At 44.3% G+C, this 20115-nt stretch overlaps 1 protein-coding gene across 2 annotated transcripts in view; it reads right to left on the minus strand.

Moving 5' to 3' along the window:
* map3k13 (mitogen-activated protein kinase kinase kinase 13) overlaps positions 1-19336 on the minus strand; it is a 51707-nt gene extending 32371 nt beyond the window's left edge. The window contains exons 1-2 of one of the 2 annotated variants that reach the window (XM_080752561.1): positions 19274-19336; positions 9803-9867 (exon numbers count right to left, since the gene is read on the minus strand). The gene's annotated coding sequence lies outside the window, so the exon portion shown is untranslated. Of the gene's footprint in view, positions 1-9802; positions 9868-12540; positions 12658-19273 lie in introns of those variants that run through there. The other variant, XM_080752562.1, reaches the window with a different exon arrangement.
* Positions 19337-20115: the final 779 nt, after the last annotated feature.

Consider the following 20115-nt stretch of genomic DNA (forward strand, 5'->3'; position numbering starts at 1 on the left):
CAACATCCATTATCCTGGGGCGGAACATTTGCCAAAAAATTGCAGATGGTTGCAACGTTGTGAGCTTGTAGATCGACTATTCCTTTGCAAATAGAATTGGTAGAGAGTGAAAAAAAGACTGTATCAAGTATGTATATTATAAGTATGTTTTATCAATAGAGGGTTTAAATGGTACCGGATATGCAGCTCAGCAAATAAAAGATGAATTGATCCCACTAGTGCATGACGGGAGGATGATTTCACGAAATGTCCACGATACGATTATCGTGAGTGTTTTTTATCCTAAAGTCCAGTCCGGCGAGTCAAACATACAGATGTCCTGAATAAAACCATTCAGGTTCAGAATACCTGGTCATGATGATATGACCAGCACAGAATGTGGGACAATCAAAGCTTTCCCTCATCTCTTAGACGCTGGCCCGTATAGGTTCTGCCAAGGTAGACCGGGTTGCTGTACTGTAGGTTGGCAAAAGTAAAAATCTCCCTGTCTGTCCGCCGGGCGCAGAAGGAAAAGAATTACACAAAAGTGCTCAGGGATCTGTCAGAAGTCGCAGTTGACGTTGTAGGCTATAATCCCTCTCTCCACCGAATTTCGATTCTGGCTGGTGCAGTGACTCAACTAGCTGACGAAAATACCTGGTGGTCGCTGGAGGGGAGCAGTAATGCAGCCTGCCTACCTGGTGTTCAGACAGGTGCTGCTGGGCTAAAGGGAACAAGGTCAAAGCAAGCACTGCTCTGCTTGTCAGAGCCATAGGGAAGGTGTCAGGTGGAATCATCTGGAACGTGCATGTGGTTTGTTTTGAGTGCTGGGTTTCTCTGGGGGGGGGGGGGGGGGGGGGGGGGGGGGGGGTCATACTGCTAGAGCGCTATCACTGACAGACAGACGGACAGATAAACAGAGGGCTGAAAAAGAGAGGGAAGTGAGATGGCTCATTTGCCAGTGAATTAAATTAACCTTTACACTGTGAAATCTTCAAGGTTCACTTAATTTTGAGAAAGTACAAATGCGTAAAACTGTACCCAGTTGGGTCCAGTTTCAAAATGAAAATCTGTCAAGGAACAAATAGGCTACACATTGCAAGAAAACAAACACTAGTCAGTACAAGTGCAGGCAAGAGGACATACTTAGACTCAGACACTGGTGCATGCATAACAACCAATATGGCCAGTGACAGTGATACAACACACACACACACACACACACACACACACACACACACACACACACACACACACACACACACACACACACACACACACACACACACACACACACACACACACACACACACACACACACACACACACACACACACACACACACACACACACACACACACACATCCGGTACCAGCCCGAACCGGAGAGAATAATAAATTAGTGTGTGTGTGTGTGACGTTCAGTAGCGCACATGATCTCTTCTTCACGCTTAAAAATGTGAAGAAGAGAGCATGTGCACAACTGACACGTCTCTCTCTCTCTCTCTCTCACACACACACACACAAGCTCACACACACAACCATGCACGCAGCAATGTACGCAGCCATGCACGCACACACGCACACTCTCAGCAGCAGCCAGCAGGGCAGGGAGTTCGCAAAAAAAAGAAAAAAAAAGAAAAACACTATATAATCTGCAACTGTCACGCACGCTGTCCCCTACTCCTCTGCCTGGCCCCAATCTGTGTGCACGCCGGTCACACTCGATGAAGCACTCCATGGGCTCTATACTTACACACTCACTATGCTGATCCATCCAGAGAGAGATGATGATGACCATGATGATCACGATGATGAATGCAAACAGACAGAGTGATACACAGGGGTCAAGGAGTGGTACAGTAGGAAGCCGGATAGTAGAAAGCAGGGGATAAACAAATAAAATAGACTGATTAAGTATACACAGGAAGAGGGAATAGGCCACAAAGACTAACAGAAGTGGGTTGAGAAATGAGAGAGATGTGGAGAGACTAGTGGTCGCAGGGAGATGCGACAAGGGAAAGAGGAAGCAAGAGCAGGGAGAGCAAGAGAGAGAGAAAGAGAGAGAGAGAGAGAGAGGGGAGAGATGAACAGAGGGACAATGAGGAGAGTTGGAATAGAAGCCGGTGTTTCTTTGCTGCTGTTGAATTGGCTGTTTGCAGGCTGCACCCACACAGCTCTGGTGGGAAACACTCCCAGAGCGACAACAAAGGACACAAGTGGAGCCGGCTCCATGTGAACTGAGTCCGTCTGCCCTGCGCGTGCGGCTAGGGGACGGCACAGACACGCACAAGCACACGCCACACACACACACACACACACACACACACACACACACACACACACACACACACACGCAGTCACGCACACAAACATACTGTACATACTTCATACTTAATATTTGTGATTTCCATTGCCTGTATAACCTTAACCTTAAACTAAACAAGAAATAAAAACGGGCTATTGAGAAGTGAGGACCAGCAAAATTACCTCACCTGTCTATGATATTTCCTCGTCTTTTTATACTATAGTGAGAGTGAGGACATATGGTCCTCACAAAGATAGGACAAGCTACCCCCACACACACACACACGCACACGCACGCACACACACACACACACACACACACACACACACACACACACACACACACACACACACACACACACACACACACACACACACACACACACACACACACACACACACACACACACACACACACACACACACACACAAAGCCCACTCTGAATAGCAGCTGCTGCCACAACAATCCCCCTTGTGCTCTTTTAAAAGGGCCGTCTTGCCCGGCTCGCCAACAATGAGGGACGAAGACAAGGCCCACACAAAACAAACACGCATCTTGCAGGAGGCTGGCCGTGACTGACACCACGTTTATGGTGGGCGATGCGAAAAATGAAAACGTAAATTAAAAAGACAACGGGGGTGTGGGTACAGGGGGGTGTTACGTTTTGAGGAGAGGAAATGAGAGAGAGTTGCATCGCGTTCTTTCATTTGAAGACCAAAAGGAAGCCAGGAAATCAATACATACAGCAGTGCATCTGTTATGTGTGTGTGTGTGGGCAGGGGCGTCGCACAACATTCTGGGCCCTGGGTACAAGGATTCACTGTGGGGCCCCCATGAATGTTCTTCATAGGGGAGGGGTTTAACCCATGGGAACGCATTATTACGCATTATTCTGTGCTTTAACTATTTAAAAATAGCAGATCTACAAGCTCACAGCGTGGCATCGAGTGCTGCGCTATGAGTTTGTATATCTGCTATGTTTCAATAACTAAAGTATAAAATAATTCCAGGCGCCTCCAACTTGGGCCCTAGTACTCAGTCCCACTTTCTCCCCCTTGTGACGCCCCTGTGTGTGTGTGTGTGTGTGTGTGTGGGGGGGGGGGGGGGGGGGGGGGGTACTATCTCTACTTTCCCCCTTGAAAAACATCACAGATGGATGTCATCCCCATTTGGATTCTCAAAACGAATCCTGTTGAAATTCTTTCAGCGCTCAGGCAGAAGGCCAGCTCTCTGAAAAGGGAGAACAAAGCTCACTGATATAAATGTGGAGCCAATGTTCACTGTCTGCTCGCTGGAGAATGACTGGATGTGTATCTTTGCTCTGAAGCCTGGCTGCTGGCATCCTGCACCGTTACATAAACAAGGACACACACACACACACACACGTCACACACACACGCACACACGCACAAACTTGCATACACGCGCACGCGCACACACACACACACGCACGCACGCACGCACGCACGGACGCACGCACACACGCACGCACGCACACACACACACACACACACACACACGCAGAGCCTTCCTAGTCCTACTGTCTTAACAAGTTAAGACAGATCCCTGATAGAGACGAAAAGGATAAACAGAGAGAAAGAATAAAATGTTCAGGAGAGAAATGTAGACAAGACGGTATAGGCCAAGGCAAAAGGCAAACTACAGTATGACGTATGAAGAGAGAGCCTGATCTGTACATTGTACTGTATAGGGCAGGCTATATAGCATCCTTCATTTCAGCCCAGGGCTGCGTGTTAGGCTTTGTATGGAAAAGTCAGAGTCTGTCCTCTCTGGCAGGCACGTGCACACATAGACATAAAGGGGGCTTGAGCCCCTGCCCTTTTATCCGTCTGTAAAAAGTGCCCTCTCCAGACCATTAATGCAGTTTTTACTATGGTGAGAGACACGCAAATACCGTCTTTCCATGCCATACCCGAAGGCAGCATTCAAGCCTTGTCCAAACTCTCCTGAACTTGAATGCAGCATCTTATGTTGAAAGAATTGACCTCTCTGTGTAGAAATCCATGCCATACGCCGCATCTCCAGTATTGACATGATTATGCTTTGTTCAGTGTGGTATCAAGCACCGAAAATAGCCGACCTCCAAGCTCAAGTTGTGAGCTTGGAGGTCTGCTATTTTCGATATTTTCACCAAAAGGCCCTTTTAGAGATTTCAGCCCCTGCCTCTCTAACATTCTCTGCACGTCCCTGCTCTCTCTCTGCTATCAGCACGGTGTGTTTTAATGTCATCGGACTGGTGGTGGTGGTGGGGGGGTCTCTCTCTGTATATATATAGCATTACCTTCCCCCGACAACCTGTCCTTCATCAGAGGGCACAGAGAGAACACTACTGCATCAAACACCAGCAGAGAGAGAGAGAGAGAGAGAGCATCACTGGCAGTGAGCTGCTGTTGCCGGAGTCCCAAAATAGCTCCTGTATACGCACGCAGGCAGCGCCGGGACCCACTCGGCACGCTCCCGTAATTGCAACACCGGCGGGCGGCGGCATCCGTAGGTGTACACATATGACATGTCACACACAGCGCCCGGGATGCTACGGAGCATTACGTTGCGTTAACCAACTGAGTCACAAGCTAGGGTTTATGAGCACATACACATGCGAAAAGGGGAGACACATGTGCACACTGCACAGTGCACACGCGGAAACAGAAACTAATAGTTAGGCACACAGAGGCATACACATACTGTATATTACGCAGACGCAGACACACACACACACACACACACACACACACACACACACACACACACACACACACACACACACACACACACACACACACATATTCACCCACGCAAAAACTATGTGTGTGTCCAAGTAGACGGCACTGCACCAGTCCATTACTCACAGCAGCAGATGCAGCTCACAGACGCATGTCAGATCCTTCCTCAATTCGGACGGGGAGGAAATATACCCCATGTCCCGACCGGCGGGCTGGGGAGGAAACACTAGACTGACGGACGGACAGTCGTGGCGAACATGAGAGGGGAAGACAGACGAGAGAGAGAGAGAGAGAGAGAGAGAGAGAGAGAGAGAGAGGGATGCAGGGGGAAAAGGTGGTGCTGGTGGAGGATAGACACATTCCTAACTGAGTCCTGCAGTGGACACTCTGTGAGTGGATGAGCAGCGTCACCAGCAGCTGCTCACGTCATGCTTTTCATGAATGGAGACCGGCTGACGCAGAGAGCACGAGGAGGGGAGGGGAGGGGAGGGGAGGGGAGAGGAGAGGAGAGGAGAGGAGAGGAGAGGAGAGGAGAGGAGAGGAGAGGAGAGGAGAGGAGAGGAGAGGAGTTTGTAAGGGATGGAGGGAGGGATATTTCAAAGCAGAACGAGCTGGGAACAGCAGGTTGCTTGGGCTGGTGCCTGGCAGTGGCGTCTAGCCCTCTGTAAGTAGGGCAGGCTGCTGCTTCCTTGCATGGGAGAAAATCCTGTTGTAACGGATCGGTAATCGGTACCAGGCCATTGAAGATGATGTTTTCACCCCTGTGTGTGTGTCTATCTGTGTGTCTGTCTCTGTGTTGTTCTCTGTCTGCAACTCATCATGTATGCGTGCAGGGTTGCACGTGTCTCCGAAAATAACACAGGCGTGAGCGTGCACGGGCAGTAGCTCCTTATGTGTGAGTGTAATTCTTTTCAGCACCCTAAACACCTACCAGGCGATAGGAAGCAATAAACGCCTCCCGATTTCATTGGACAGAGATGCAGGTTTTGTTTGTGAACGCTGGGAAGTATGGCGGCCCCCAACCAGGCAAAATCAGGGTCAAAGGTTTTAATCAAAGTTTAAAGGGGAGAACCACACATTTTCAACAATCAACTATATCACTTGGAGTTCAGTTGTTGTGTGGAAATGACATCATCATATTTCCACAAAGCAACTCCAAGGTATATTAATGACATAGTTCAATGTTGAAAATGGGGTGGTTCTCCCCTTTAAGAAACATTTATGACACTTAAAAACATGAAAGCTAGCCTATTAAATGTCCCAACTCATGACCTATATTTGTGCAAAGCTTGGAGACAATTGCACTACTGGTGTGCCGTGAGAAGGCGAACGTACAAATTAACGACACATATTCGTAATTATAACTGTAAGATTATGATACAACTCCCCATATAGGCCATGCCTAAAACTATATTTTCTGCCATTTCACATTATCTTCAAAACGCACTTTTTGCAACTACTCTATTGGTCATGCTTTCAAAATCATTCATACACGCAGCATCCGGTCGATACCAAATATGAATCACACATTAAGGGCCTCAGAACAACACAGAGCCAAACGCAATTTCAATTAGACCCAGGGAGTGCCACAAATGCTATAAATATCACTGCTTCTTTCAGAAACTAGATTTTTCACCCCCACCAAATTAGGCACAAATGATCTTGTGAGTCATGTAACAATCAAACAGGGTTTCGAGCCCTACTGTTTGCTGGTAATTGGCAAAAGGATTAAAGAGAGGGGCCCATTTCTTACAAAAAAAAACACAACATAAGCTGAACACCAAATCCTCCCAAACCAAATTGGAAATGCATGATGAGGGGTCTCTATAGAGTCCATATCAAAAAACACATACGCACCATACATTTGAAATGTTGCACTGTATGTCATAGAAACGCTATCCCTCCCTCCCGCAGCCTTTCAGGGTCCTGACTCCTGACAGCTGCAACCAACGACTTACCCTGGCTAATAGGCAACCCACCTACTCAGGGGTGACACACCAAATTCGGGGCCCTGGGTACATGAATGTTCTTCATAGGGGGAGGGGGTTTAACCCATTTAGACTGGGAACGCATTATTACGCATTATTTTGTGCTATAACTATTGACAAATAGCAGATATACAAGCTCACTGCGCAGAATCAGACCCCCATCCCAAAACATTTAGTTCCAGGGACCCCCCAGAAGTAAAATTTGAGTTAATGTTCGCTTAAAAATACATATATTCAAAGATTTGCACACATTTTCACGACTGGGGACCATCAGTGGTCCTTGAGGAGGTTCCAAGTGGTCCCTAGCTAAATGATGGAGAGTTGGTAGCCAAATTGACCCCTATAGATCTTTAACTCTTGAGAGCGTAAAATGAAATTAAAGTAAAATTATTGTTAAACATCTCCATTACTTAACTCACAAGAAGTCTACACAATTAGAGAATGTAGAAGAATTGTTCTTTTTATTGTTTGCCTGTTGTCTCTCCTATGCTACCACGTCAATACAGCATGGAATTGTGGACACAATCTTATCCAACGATAACAAAATATAAATATTCTACGTTTTGGGGTCTGAGAGGTTAAAATGTCATCAAATGGTGGTCCGTGGCTCAAATGCTGAATAAATAATGGACCTTGATATGAAAAGGGTTGAAAACCACTGATCTACACAATATTAGCTACTTCCATACAGCAGTCTGTTTCTGTCCATCGCAAGTGGTGTAGAGTGTGTGCCTAGTCTAGGTCCACTCTCCGCTGGTCCGAGTTGATCAAAGTAATCAGGTGCTCCGGGTTGGGGAGTTCACAGACACTCTGTGCACATCTCTGGCAGCTTCAATTATTATATTATTATACAGTAACTTATGTATACATTTTAGGCTATACATAGGCCATTCAGTTCCATTATGAGTAATTTCACACCTACAACTGTGCTGGCTTAAAACGTTATCGATATTCGCTACTTCCATCCATCCAGTCTTTTTTGTCAGTCAAGTGTATATGCCTACTCCGCGCCTATTTCAGAGCACAGTGCACTGATTGACTTGTCGTGCTGTGCAAATTAAGCGTCAAAGTTGAGGTTTTCAGCCTCCAAACACTGTGGGAAAAGCAGCAGTCGCTCCTCTCCATAGACGTTGCATTGAACCTCACTGCATAGTGGCGTTTCCATAAAGCCACTTTTTGCGCATTAACAGCTTAGTCGCAAAATGTTTTTATGGAAACACTTCAAAATGCGAATAAACTTTCATTATCCGCAAAAAAGATTATCCGCTTGGAGGAGGATGATTTTGAGGCTTAATCGAATAAACTAAATGCGCAAAAGTGAATGGAAACGGGTCAGACAATACATTCGAATAAAGTATGACGTTCTAGGTCCATTTCCCCTGCCGCTTTGTCCATGGTATAGCGTTAGCCCACAAAACAAACCTGTTGTTTGTTACACACGGAGTGACACGGACCATGTGTAAATTCCTCCCGTTTTCACCTCAAGCCATCGGTGGCGAGCGAACCCTTCCTCATCCCACGGTGTTGCGTGCCTGAAGTGCCCAATCTACAAGCTCACAGGCACAGCAGCTCGCATCCACGTCTCCGCGCCGCGTTGTGAGCTTCCAGATCGGCCACCTGACCTTCCAGAGGACGCTGAAACTTCCACTGTGCAGCGACGTGACTGCGGTTTTCCCGGTGAATCGGTAGCTTTATGTATTGAGAGGAACTCTTGCCAATTTCGTAAGAGACTCGTCGCCAATTGTAATATATTTAAAAGTTATTTGGGGCCATGATGATGACTACTGATAATCCCTTCTTCCCACTACTAGACAGCGACCGAGTGACAGCAGTCAGACGTGCAGACGGTGCAGTGCTCAGGTTCGGTCTGAAAAAAATCAGCCCGATCAACTCTCGCTAATTCGAATGACACCCGCAAATGGAAACATGCTAAATTCGCTTTGTCTTAATGCGTATTTATGATAATTCGCTTCCCTAATTCGATTAAGTTTATGGAAACGCCACTACAAGTGATAAGTAACTGAATTAAGTAGTTCTAATAAACCTTTTTCAAAGCATCAATTTGTCATGAAATACGGTAGCAAGGTACAGTAAATACAGGTGTTGCCATACTAATTAAGATTGTGTTCCATTCAAGTCAAACAAGATTCAACATTCAATAACTTTATTGCCATGTCAACATAGTTGATAGGAATTTGTCTTGGTTCACTCTCAAAATAAAAACAGAGTCAGGATACCTCTATTATGCCATGTTGCCTCAGTGAAAAGGCTCTGCTACACTAAATTGAATATAGAACATGAATAAGTATTATTTGATAACACAAACACCTGTATTCACCCACTATTTTGTTTCAATATGGTTGCCACGAAAAAGGTCTATTATATCCAGCCTCCAATATCCATACACTGGACAGAGGAAAGCACTGGACACCATAAGAAAGCAGTCTGCAGCAAAGATGCAAAGACAGGGATGTTTAAGCCATAGACAAGGTAAGGATGTCTGAGAAATATTAAAAAGTCAGAGCCAGTGTCAGCTGGTAGATCTGCTATTTCCACTATTTGTTCTGCAAAGAAGTATATAGGGCATACAGTAAGTTTTTAACCACACAGATCCAAAGAGCACAGTCACAAAGTCAAAACTCAAAGTCGTCTGTAGTGCAGGCCTATCCTGTACACATGCACTGTGCTTTCTGGATCTATGAATGCAAATGCATGTACAGCACACATGCACGCATGCATCTTGTGCACGTGTTTGTATTGCACTGGTGTGTGTTTTGTACTGACCTGGTTGTGGGGAGCATCTTGCAGGTGTGATGAGGGAGCAGACTAGTTTCTCAATACCTCTTCACCTGTATCGACAAAAGAAAGAGCTCATCAAACCAACGAAAGCCACTGTGTACAAACTCGAGGACGAGGTGCATTCAGGCCACACACACACACACACACACACACACACACACACACACACACACACACACACACACACACACACACACACACACACACACACACACACACACACAGCAACAAAATAGATAGATACAGTAGATAGACAGAAAGACAGTGAAGACAAGACAGACAGACTTTATTGATCCCACGGGTGAAATTCAGTTGCCATGGCAATACCACAATTATGCAACACATGACAAATACAGAAAATACATCTGGGAGTAAAAAATAATAATAGTAACAAAAAGAGTAAACGGGAGAACGCCCAAGATTTGCATTTTTATATGAAATATAACAGATATAAATATAAATGTAGTCACAGTGTATTAACAGTATTAACAGTCAAATATAAAATCTGTCCCCAGTACTGTGGGTAAAAATGATCAGTCTAACCACAGTAGATAACGAAAAATCTATATGAAGAATAACGAAGGGATCTAAGTGTTACCTTAAACGGGGTGTACTGTAAGTGAAACAGAAAATGAGCAGACAAAATTGGATCTGGGACACACAAATTGAAGCTGATGAATGGATTGGATGAACTTGGTGACCCACCAGAAAATGTATTTTCTGTTTATTAAACAACTGGAGAAACGCTGACCTTTAATTATTTTAACTTTTTGTTTTAACCAACAAATACAGCTTACAGCACCTTTAATTATATCTACTTTATAAGTATATACTGTATATACATAAGTCTACAGAGCAAAAAGGAGAGGGACATACAGTCTAACCACAGATTGACTGAGCATCTTATTCACTGCATAATGAAAGGGACAGGAGAGAAAAGGGGGGGCTAGGAAGAAGGGAGTGACTGATGAGATATCATATCAGCGGGGTGTGTGTGTGTGTGTGTGTGTGTGTGTGTGTGTGTGTGTGTGTGTGTGTGTGTGTGTGTGTGTGTGTGTGTGTTAAAAGGGACTTGTGATTGAGTGGGAGGGTCGAAGGCTCAGGGAACAGATGCTCCTTCCCCTTTCATTACGGACCCAAACCTTTGGGGTGTGGAATGGGACAAACAAAGAAGGGTGGTGGGTGTACGGTATGTGAGTGTGTGTGTGTGTGTGTGTGTGTGTGTGTGTGTGTGTGTGTGTGTGTGTGTGTGTGTGTGTGTGTGTGTGTGTGTGCGTGCGTGTAATGATCCATGGAGTCAGGTGGGGGGGGGGGATGGGGAAGCACAAGAGTGGCGTTTTTTGTCCAATCTCTGCCCTCCAGGCCACCAGACCCCAGCCAGCTGGGGGTTGTCCAGGAGAGGAGGCTAAAGCAGTGGCCTTTCAACACACACCCTATAAATGGCATGAAATTACATTCAAATGAGTCACGGCGCAGATGGCCAGGGACAAGTGGGTCAGACTGGACCAATGTCAGGCTAAACATCGGCACGCCATGGTTGAGCGTTGGCTCTGTCCAAAACCAAAAAAACTGCAGCTTTACTGAATCCAAAACTAATATGAAGATATCCTAAATGAAAATCAAATGAAATAAAACTAGAAAATGGGAATATGTATTTTACTGTTATGGTTAAAAGATAAAACATTTACAGACTTTATGTGAACCTGCTCATCTGGAAATTGTTAAACAAAATCACATCAATAACTTGACTGGTACAACTGTTATTGAATAGAAAGCAATGTTTATTTTACCATCATGCCATTTTATTTTGAACATATTGGCATTGGAGCTGGAAGTCAGGGGATGGGGGTACTTGGCTTCAGAAATCAGTATAAGGGGGTACTGCACTGCAGCCAAAAATGTTTGAGAACACTGTCCTAAAAAATATAAACAAGTCCCTTATATCAACCAAAATGGCTACTCCAGCAGACAAATTATAATTTTGTTGTTGATGATGATGTAAAAGCACACAGCAGGGGGGTTCCCGCAAACTAGAATTCTAGTTGTACATTGACCAGCCAAGTTGAAAGAGAGACAGAACACAGAGGCAGCGAGTTCAGCTATCAGACCTGTTTGCTTTGCAAGATTGTCTATCTCTGTTCTATAACCAAAAATTCCAAAGGTCAAGAGATCACAAGCTTGTACGTGCTCATGTGGAAACAGGCAAAGCCACGTAGCATTAGGAAAAGCACGCAGCAACTCCCTTAAGCGCATGTTCTCCTGTACAGCTGATGATCTTTCAATCTTTGAACATGAATAGAGAAATTACACAACAAAAGAAGAAAGCTTGTGCCGTGGCTTTCACCATTGCGGCTGGGAGAGCACTGAGATATGTGAAATGGCCAGGGGCTAAGTGAGCTGCTCCAATACAGTATATAGAAAGAAATGATAGGATAGTTGCTGGCAAGCTAATGTACAGTTCATACACTGCTGTGCTCTTTGAGTCAGAGGAAATATAGCACAATGCCCATTAAAACAAGTATTTCAAAATGTCAGTATTTGTAAAGGTATTACAAACATCAGAACCCCAAACCAGATGTAATCTGCACATTCAGAATGTGCAGGATTCATTTGTAGACAGTAGACACGATATGCTACTGTACCCCCACAGAAAGACTTTGATACTGTGTTTACATTGTGATAGAATGGAGATAACAAGGCCAAACAGTTTTGGGAGATCTCACCTCATTTTCTCAGTTATCCATATTCCAGTAGTGGTAAAGCTTGTATTCCCCATCCTAGCTGACACACAGCACAGACCGACAACACTGTACCAATAGTCAGGGCCTGGCCTCTCCAGCTTGTAAGTCACACTGGTCTAGCTCCGTTACACACACTCATTACTATTTCACCAGCAGCGGAACAGCAACACTGACAGCTCCAGTGTCTCCCACATAAATAAGAGAAAAAGCATCATCGGCCACACAGTGGTTTACCTTTCCAATCTGCCAACGCACAGCACAGCAGTCACGCACAGCCATGCTGACTCTTAAGCATAACGTACGACTACACGTATACAGTAAACAAATAATAATGCATGGTCGGGGAGGCCCATATGTTCACCTCTACTGTACATTTCAGGCTGTATATTTTAACCATAGAGATTAGACAACATTTGTTGATGCCAGAGAGGGAAATCTAAATTATACCAGCATTAAGGAACTAAAACAGAGCAGTGCAAGACAGGTTTGAAAATAAATAATTAATAAAACACATAATAAATCAAAGAAGTGAGAGATACAAATGATAACTGCAAGGCAAGCACATCTTCTACAGTATGCTCTAGTATTTGCTGGTTAAGTAACTGTCAATAAGCCATCTATACAATAAACTTAAATATTATACTGTTTTGTAAAAGCGAGGGCCTTTCTCAACCTCTGTGATTGGCTTAAGATGAACTAATGAGGGCCTGGGCCACAGGGTAGTGGTCCAGGCACCTAGGCTGGTAATACAGTGTCGCAGGTTCGAGTCCCGATCCTGACGACCTTTGCTGCGTGTCCCCCCCCCCCCCCCCCCATCTCTGTCCCCGTTTCCTGTCAGCCTACTAGCAAGGCAGAAAAAGCTGAACTATTGAGGGATAACCAACACAAGTCTTCCCTCTTTGGTTACTCTCATGAAACAGGGTAGGTCTGAGCGCATAATATGATTGCCCAAGCATTTGTTTTGTTCACCATTCTAGCAGTAAATGTATGAGGTAATAGCAATTGGTTCTAATCAGTCTTGCAAATTGTCTTTCAATAATTGCAAAACCTTGGTCAGGAAGTTTAAATTGCTTTTAGTTTAGTGAAAAATAGGGATCGACCGATTATCGAAACGGGCGATAATCAAAGTCGATATTCATAACATTTATTAATATCGCAAAATATCGATATCGAAAAGCAAAGAAAGTTGAAAAAAATCGATATCTTTTTTTATTATTTATTTATTTTTTGCATCTTGGTTACTGATTTTCACCGATTTCCTGCTGCGGAATAGGTTTTTAACGCTATTCTAGTAAGTGGCGACTAGATGTGAGCCTTTAGACATTTAGGATGGGAAAAATATATAAATTAATTAACCACTATTTCAAATTGGGGGATACATTTTTTTCTTTTTTTACTTAAAATGCATATCGGTTCATAATATCGGTTATCGGCCTCTTTGATCACGACTTATCGATATCGAAATCGAACATGAAAATCCCATATCGGTCGACCCCTGTGAAAAAGCGACAGACAGAAACAGGACTGGCTCATTGGTTGGAAAGGGGAACAGAGGCATGGCTGAGTGAGTGGCTGTACACACAAATTCTGATTCCGAGAGACAGATAATGCTAGTGAGATTACAGTGAAGGCCGGGTCCACCAACGGCCTGGCCAAGCCGCGCTGCGCTGTGAGGAAATTACATAACAATGACTGTTCACTACTCCCAGTGGAATCTGTCCACAACAATCCTCCCTCCCTCAATCGCTCCAACCATCCAGATTCCCATAATCATGAATTCGGAGTATAGGCAGTAGGAGGAATCATAACAGTGGAAAGTATTGTCAGGTTGCTGCATCCCCCTGCCCCCCACCACTTCTCCACAATACTAGATACCTGGTAATCCCATGCCTGGTTCATGTGGGATTGCGTAGCGTGCAGGGCTTTATATAGAACCCAACAACAGCAGCACATCATGTTAAGTACAGTAACAAGATGTCTTGTATTCAATTATGACTCTTGCAATTCCACAGAAAAGAATGGCGGGGAGTCAAGTCGACAGAAGCCAAGTGAACACACCCCTCCGGAGCTAAGACGATACTCATAATGCAGCCATCAGATTTGCAGGAGGTTATAGGGGGATGGGGAGAATTAAATTGATGGGGTGGGTGGAAGTGGCAACTCTAATGTGGAGCGAGAAAGAGAGAGGGGGGATTAGGGAGGAGAGGCAGGGGGGTGGCAGGAGGTGATCGTCTGGCTGAGATTACCACTGTGGGGTGGAAGGGGGTAAGGTATGGGGCCGCAGTTGCCAGCTGCTCAATGTGCTGTGTCAGACTGAGCGAGGGATGCACAATGTCAGGGCAGAGCTGAGGGCCGAGCATGGTTGTGGGGGCAGAGGCTACCGCTACTGTGTATAATATGCACTGAAAGGACACTGGAGGATGCAGCCCATAGATAATGTACATACTTTATTCTACATGAATACACAGAGATACCACACAATGCATAAAAGCATGTGCATGCGCACGCTCACGCTCAATCACACACACGCACACGCACACACGCACACGCACACGCACACGCACACGCACACTTACAATATATAGCCGGAGTGCCTTGTGTGTGTGCTTGAGTTGTCGCTCATCCACTCGTGTGTGTTAATGTGCTCCCCATGAGGTGCTGCAGGCTGGAGTAATTATAGAAACTCAGCTTGCACAGGGATCACAAGAGAGCATTACATTTACAACCATGTATAGATAGTGCACACTCATGATGAATGCACATACTGTACACATTATGTGCACGCACGCACAGTAAAATCAATCCACCTGCATGTTTGAAAGCAGTATTCCAGGCAATTACACTTCCAAGAGAAAATACACACTGTGTGATCTATCATCCCAAATGATTTAATGCTTCAGATATGCATAAATATGTTAGTTATCACTGTGCTGTCATAACCATCTGATATGATGGTGGCATGGCGACAGCATTCAGCATATTTTGGTGGCAAAGCCATTATTATAACAGCAGCATTGCCACAGTGCACAGATTTGAACGAACCCCTCAAAGCCACAACTGTAAAACCTCTGGCCTCAGCGCTGTGGGGCTTAACCCAACTTGTCAATCAATCCTCTAACAGTCTGCCCAATAAACCCATGGCAGATGCAACATTCTATCTCCAACATCGCCAACAGAACCAGGCGGCCAAGAGGACGGAATATGCTTATTTTCTTCATCAAGCCAAGTCGTACTGGCATTTAGGAGTCTCCTAGTGTGACACACCGGGCCAGGATGGAGAGTACACAGCACAGTAGGGGAAGGATGAGATAGAGTCAGGGCCCTGTGGAGCTCAGACAGTGTCATTACAGAAATGTCACTCAGTTGGAAGGAAAGGAGAGGGTGAGAAGAGAGGGAGAGAGAGGGGCTCAGCCATGTATGTTCACAACCCTCCTGTCCAACGTTTGCCTGCGTGTCATCATAGGTGAAAATGTATAAAATTATAAAATAATGATTAGATTTTTTCCAACACAAAGCCAAACATAAGAGCGGTTAGCACCACTCAATTTTATATACTAAATAGCTCAAATAGAAGATAAACTCAACATGTCACAATGAGACACATTGTTTGTAATTTTGGTATGACGACGTGTCCTTTTTATGCCCGTAATGGAGTTCTGTGTCAGGCATACCCAATATGGAGTGTAGGCGAATCTATGATATATTTATATCAGCGCACTCCATATATTGAGATTTGAGAATGCAATCAATGCATCGATATTTTTGGCGACTTCCCACTTGGCGCATCACGTCCTCGGATCCTCATCGATACGCACACTGAGTATGAGTTGGTCGGTCGCATATATGGGCTACCTGGGATACAGGGGCATGCCCATATATGGGTATATCGGTCGGTCAGGGGTTCTGGACAACCGGATCTCCATATATGCATATGGGTGTATCAGGTCGTCGGGTTTGAAGTCCTGGTTGGACTTCAAATGGTTGGTTCGGAGTTACGTGAACTACACACACACATACAAAGATTTCACACATTTATAGGAGAATTATCTTTTAATTCTGTATATACCCTCACTGTTTTCTATAAAACAGTCCTCTAAAATAGCCATTATAGCCATGTCATATACCGGTAGTCTCGCTCAAACATCGGTTTGGATGCCAAAGTGAAATAATAAGTCACAGTGTTATAACCTGTTAAAAAGAGTGCTAGTGTGCTTGCATGTGAAACAAACAAACAGGTTAACAAGAAGCCAACATCCTACTCACTGTTATGAAACAAATCTCAGGGCTTACTCATGCATCTTACAGCTTGACAGTTGACAGCATACACACACTTCCCTTTCACTGAGCCCTTTGCTATAAAAATGAGACCTAAAACAAACACTGTAGGCCTGCCTAGTCTCAAGGGCTGGGATTACAGAGATCAGGCCAGCTGCATGGCAGCACTGCTGCTGCTACACATGTCAATTATATAAAATACAGCTTCCTGTCACCACCAGCATCAGAGCCCACCCCCTTTCTATGTCAACGCTCGACCACGCTTCGGACTGAATGATGATATCTCAGATGTGTGCGTTCCCCTGACAACTGGACAAGCCACGTTGCTATGCAACAGCGTCACTGAGGGCGACCCTCTTCTTCAGGACAAAGGGGCCTAATTGTTGAACCGAGGACCAATAATCTTAACATGTGATGTTATCTGCTCCTTCCATTTTTACATTTCTTTACATTTCTTTGGAAACTGAATGACAAGAAAAGGCTAATAATACCTGACCCTGATGCGTGGTTTCTATTCCAGTGGTTGTGGTGCTGATCCACTAAGCAACCCCCCCTCTCCCAATCATCGACTCTGTAATGTGGCTAGAGATGGAAGCATGTTTTTATCCAATAGTGACAAACGTATCTGTTGATTAACAGATGATGGTGCACTAGCATCTGATGCAATGCCAGCTTTCAAAACACACAATATTCTAATGTACCGGTAGGCCTACTTTATGGAGCCAGTTGTTACTACACCAAGAACACTTCAAAGCTATTGTAAACAAATGGCCGCAGATTTCTCCATAAGTGCGTTGGTTATCACATTATCCTTTTGCCTTTGGGGTATAGCCCTAAAACGCAAAACCACTCCACGCTTGGCTATTCACACATTTACAGAGCTGGTGTTAGGTGACTTTGTGCCATAGTTAAGAACACAAAGAAAACATGAGAGCGATGTAGCCCTTCAACACGTTTGCGGGGGACTACATTTGGCTGATTGGTGCCTTTTGTGACCTGTAACTGCACCCTGCACCACTCAGCTGATATAGCAGACAAGCAGCAGTTACAGGAGCCGTAAGCCATTGGTGACACACGTGGACACACTTACTGGAAATGTCCCAGTCAGCACAATGGAGTAGAACACAACACCGCTCTCATGACAGTGCACAGCATCCAGGTGTCACACATGCAGCAATTCACATATGGCTCACTCACTGACAAACCACAGCACGGGAGTGAAAAGCAGCAATCATTGGAACTTGCAAATCTGAGTAGTTTAGATGAATGCGATTCAATGGTTAATGACACATTTCAAGATCATGATATAGTGCCAGTGTATAGACAGCAAGCAGGGAATACTGTCTGATGACTGGTTTATATAAATTGTAGGTCTATACATACATTGTATATTGTGAAAGGCTATATTCCTCTATTCCTCTGGCTACATTATGTAATCCATACCACAAAAGGCAAAAGGGAAAATGCTTTGATAACAATCAAACAAAACAAAACAGATCTTCAGTTATGTGGATATTCAGCAAGTATCAGGTCGACAATATACCATAGATGAGATACAATGCAAGAAAACACTCATGAAAATACAACAATAATAATAATAATAATAATAAGAGGAATTGTGGCATATATTGATCTAATATTCTAGTCTTTAATACAATACTCCAATTTGCCCCATCTCTTGCATCAGCACAATAGCCTATAATTTCCTACTAGGCTGCTGTACCACAACAGACAAGGGAATATTGTTGTATGCCGTTTGTGCACGCACGCACGCACACACACACGCACGCACGCAACGCACGCACACACACACACACACACACACACACACACACACACACACACACACACACTACACTGCATATGTACACAGCTACACACTACATAACTATAAGCGTAACATTTTCACCGTTGTGCTTTAAAATATACATAGGCTATAATATGTATTGGAGAGAGAGAGAGAGAGAGAGAGAGAGAGAGAGAGAGAGAGAGAGAGAGAGAGAGAGAGAGAGAGAGAGAATTGCTACTAGCAGCACTGTTGGTTACATAATAATGATGGTGAAAACGCCGAACACCCGGCCGGTGTCAACAATTTGAGCTACCGTTTGTTTGCAAACTACTAGAATGAAAAATAGTTGACAATGACATTATTAAATAGACCAACTTCTATTACCAGTGACTTACACAATGCGTTGCATATAAGAGTGCATAATTCTATTATAAACACTAAACAGTAGCCTGGTGATTATTCAATCTGTAAAGTGTAAAGCCTCAATGCCTTAAATGAACACAGAGAAAGCCGCTTTAGCCATTTAGGCTACATCCCACAATGAAACCATGTCCATAAATACAAACTGTAGTCATCTAAACATTTTCACCGTTGTGCTCTAATAGTATACAATCTAAAATATACAACTAATAAATAAAGAATGCAAGGTACCGTTCTCGTCGCTCTGTTGGAGGTCCCATTCACCGTACGCGTCCCCGGCTCGGTCCGTCTATTTACTGTATAATCCAATGGTTTAATCCATGTCTTGTGAGCCTCAGCGTCACTTCCGGACTCTGTTCCAATACACCTGTAACCTCTGCATGCGTTGCATTGATGTGGGATAAAAATAGATCCTTCACAACGGGGTGGAGCAAGTAAAGGCAATGGTTATCACCAAATGATGAGACCACACTGACATTAGATTTCAGCACTGACAGCACAATAAACACTGCGCGAGATCGCCATCCAGAACATCCTTGATCCTTCAGAAAGAATATATATACTTTTATAGCCTGTCTAGCCTAATCGTATATAGTTTTTTAAATATGAAGCTCAAACTTATTGTAGAAGAAAGAACGACAGGGAATCGGGAATGTATTGTTGTTGCGAGGGCGTTGAACCGATACTGCACTAGTCTATTCTGGACACCTTTCATTCAGCCAATGAGCGCCCTCAGGAGTCGGCTCCGTAACTACAGGAACGAGGTGGGCTTGACAGATGAGACAGAAGGAATATTCTTGAAGTTTGGTGTTGACTTGTTAAGATGACACAGACAGACAGATATTGTATTGATTATGAACTGAATTAAGAAAAAAGCAGACATGACACTCGATCAAAGCAATTAATTGTGGCTTATTTTATTTTTTATGCAGCAAATTACTCCATAAAATGTTTAATATATTATTTCTATAGGCCTAGCATATTTACATTCAGTTATGCCTATATGCGGGCTAATGGCATTCATTGTAAAACTATATTCAGTTATGATTGTGTAAATAATCAATATTAAGGCT

The sequence above is a fragment of the Nannobrachium achirus genome (assembly GCF_963921795.1).
Source record: "Nannobrachium achirus genome assembly, chromosome: 22".
Lineage (NCBI taxonomy): Eukaryota > Metazoa > Chordata > Actinopteri > Myctophiformes > Myctophidae > Nannobrachium > Nannobrachium achirus.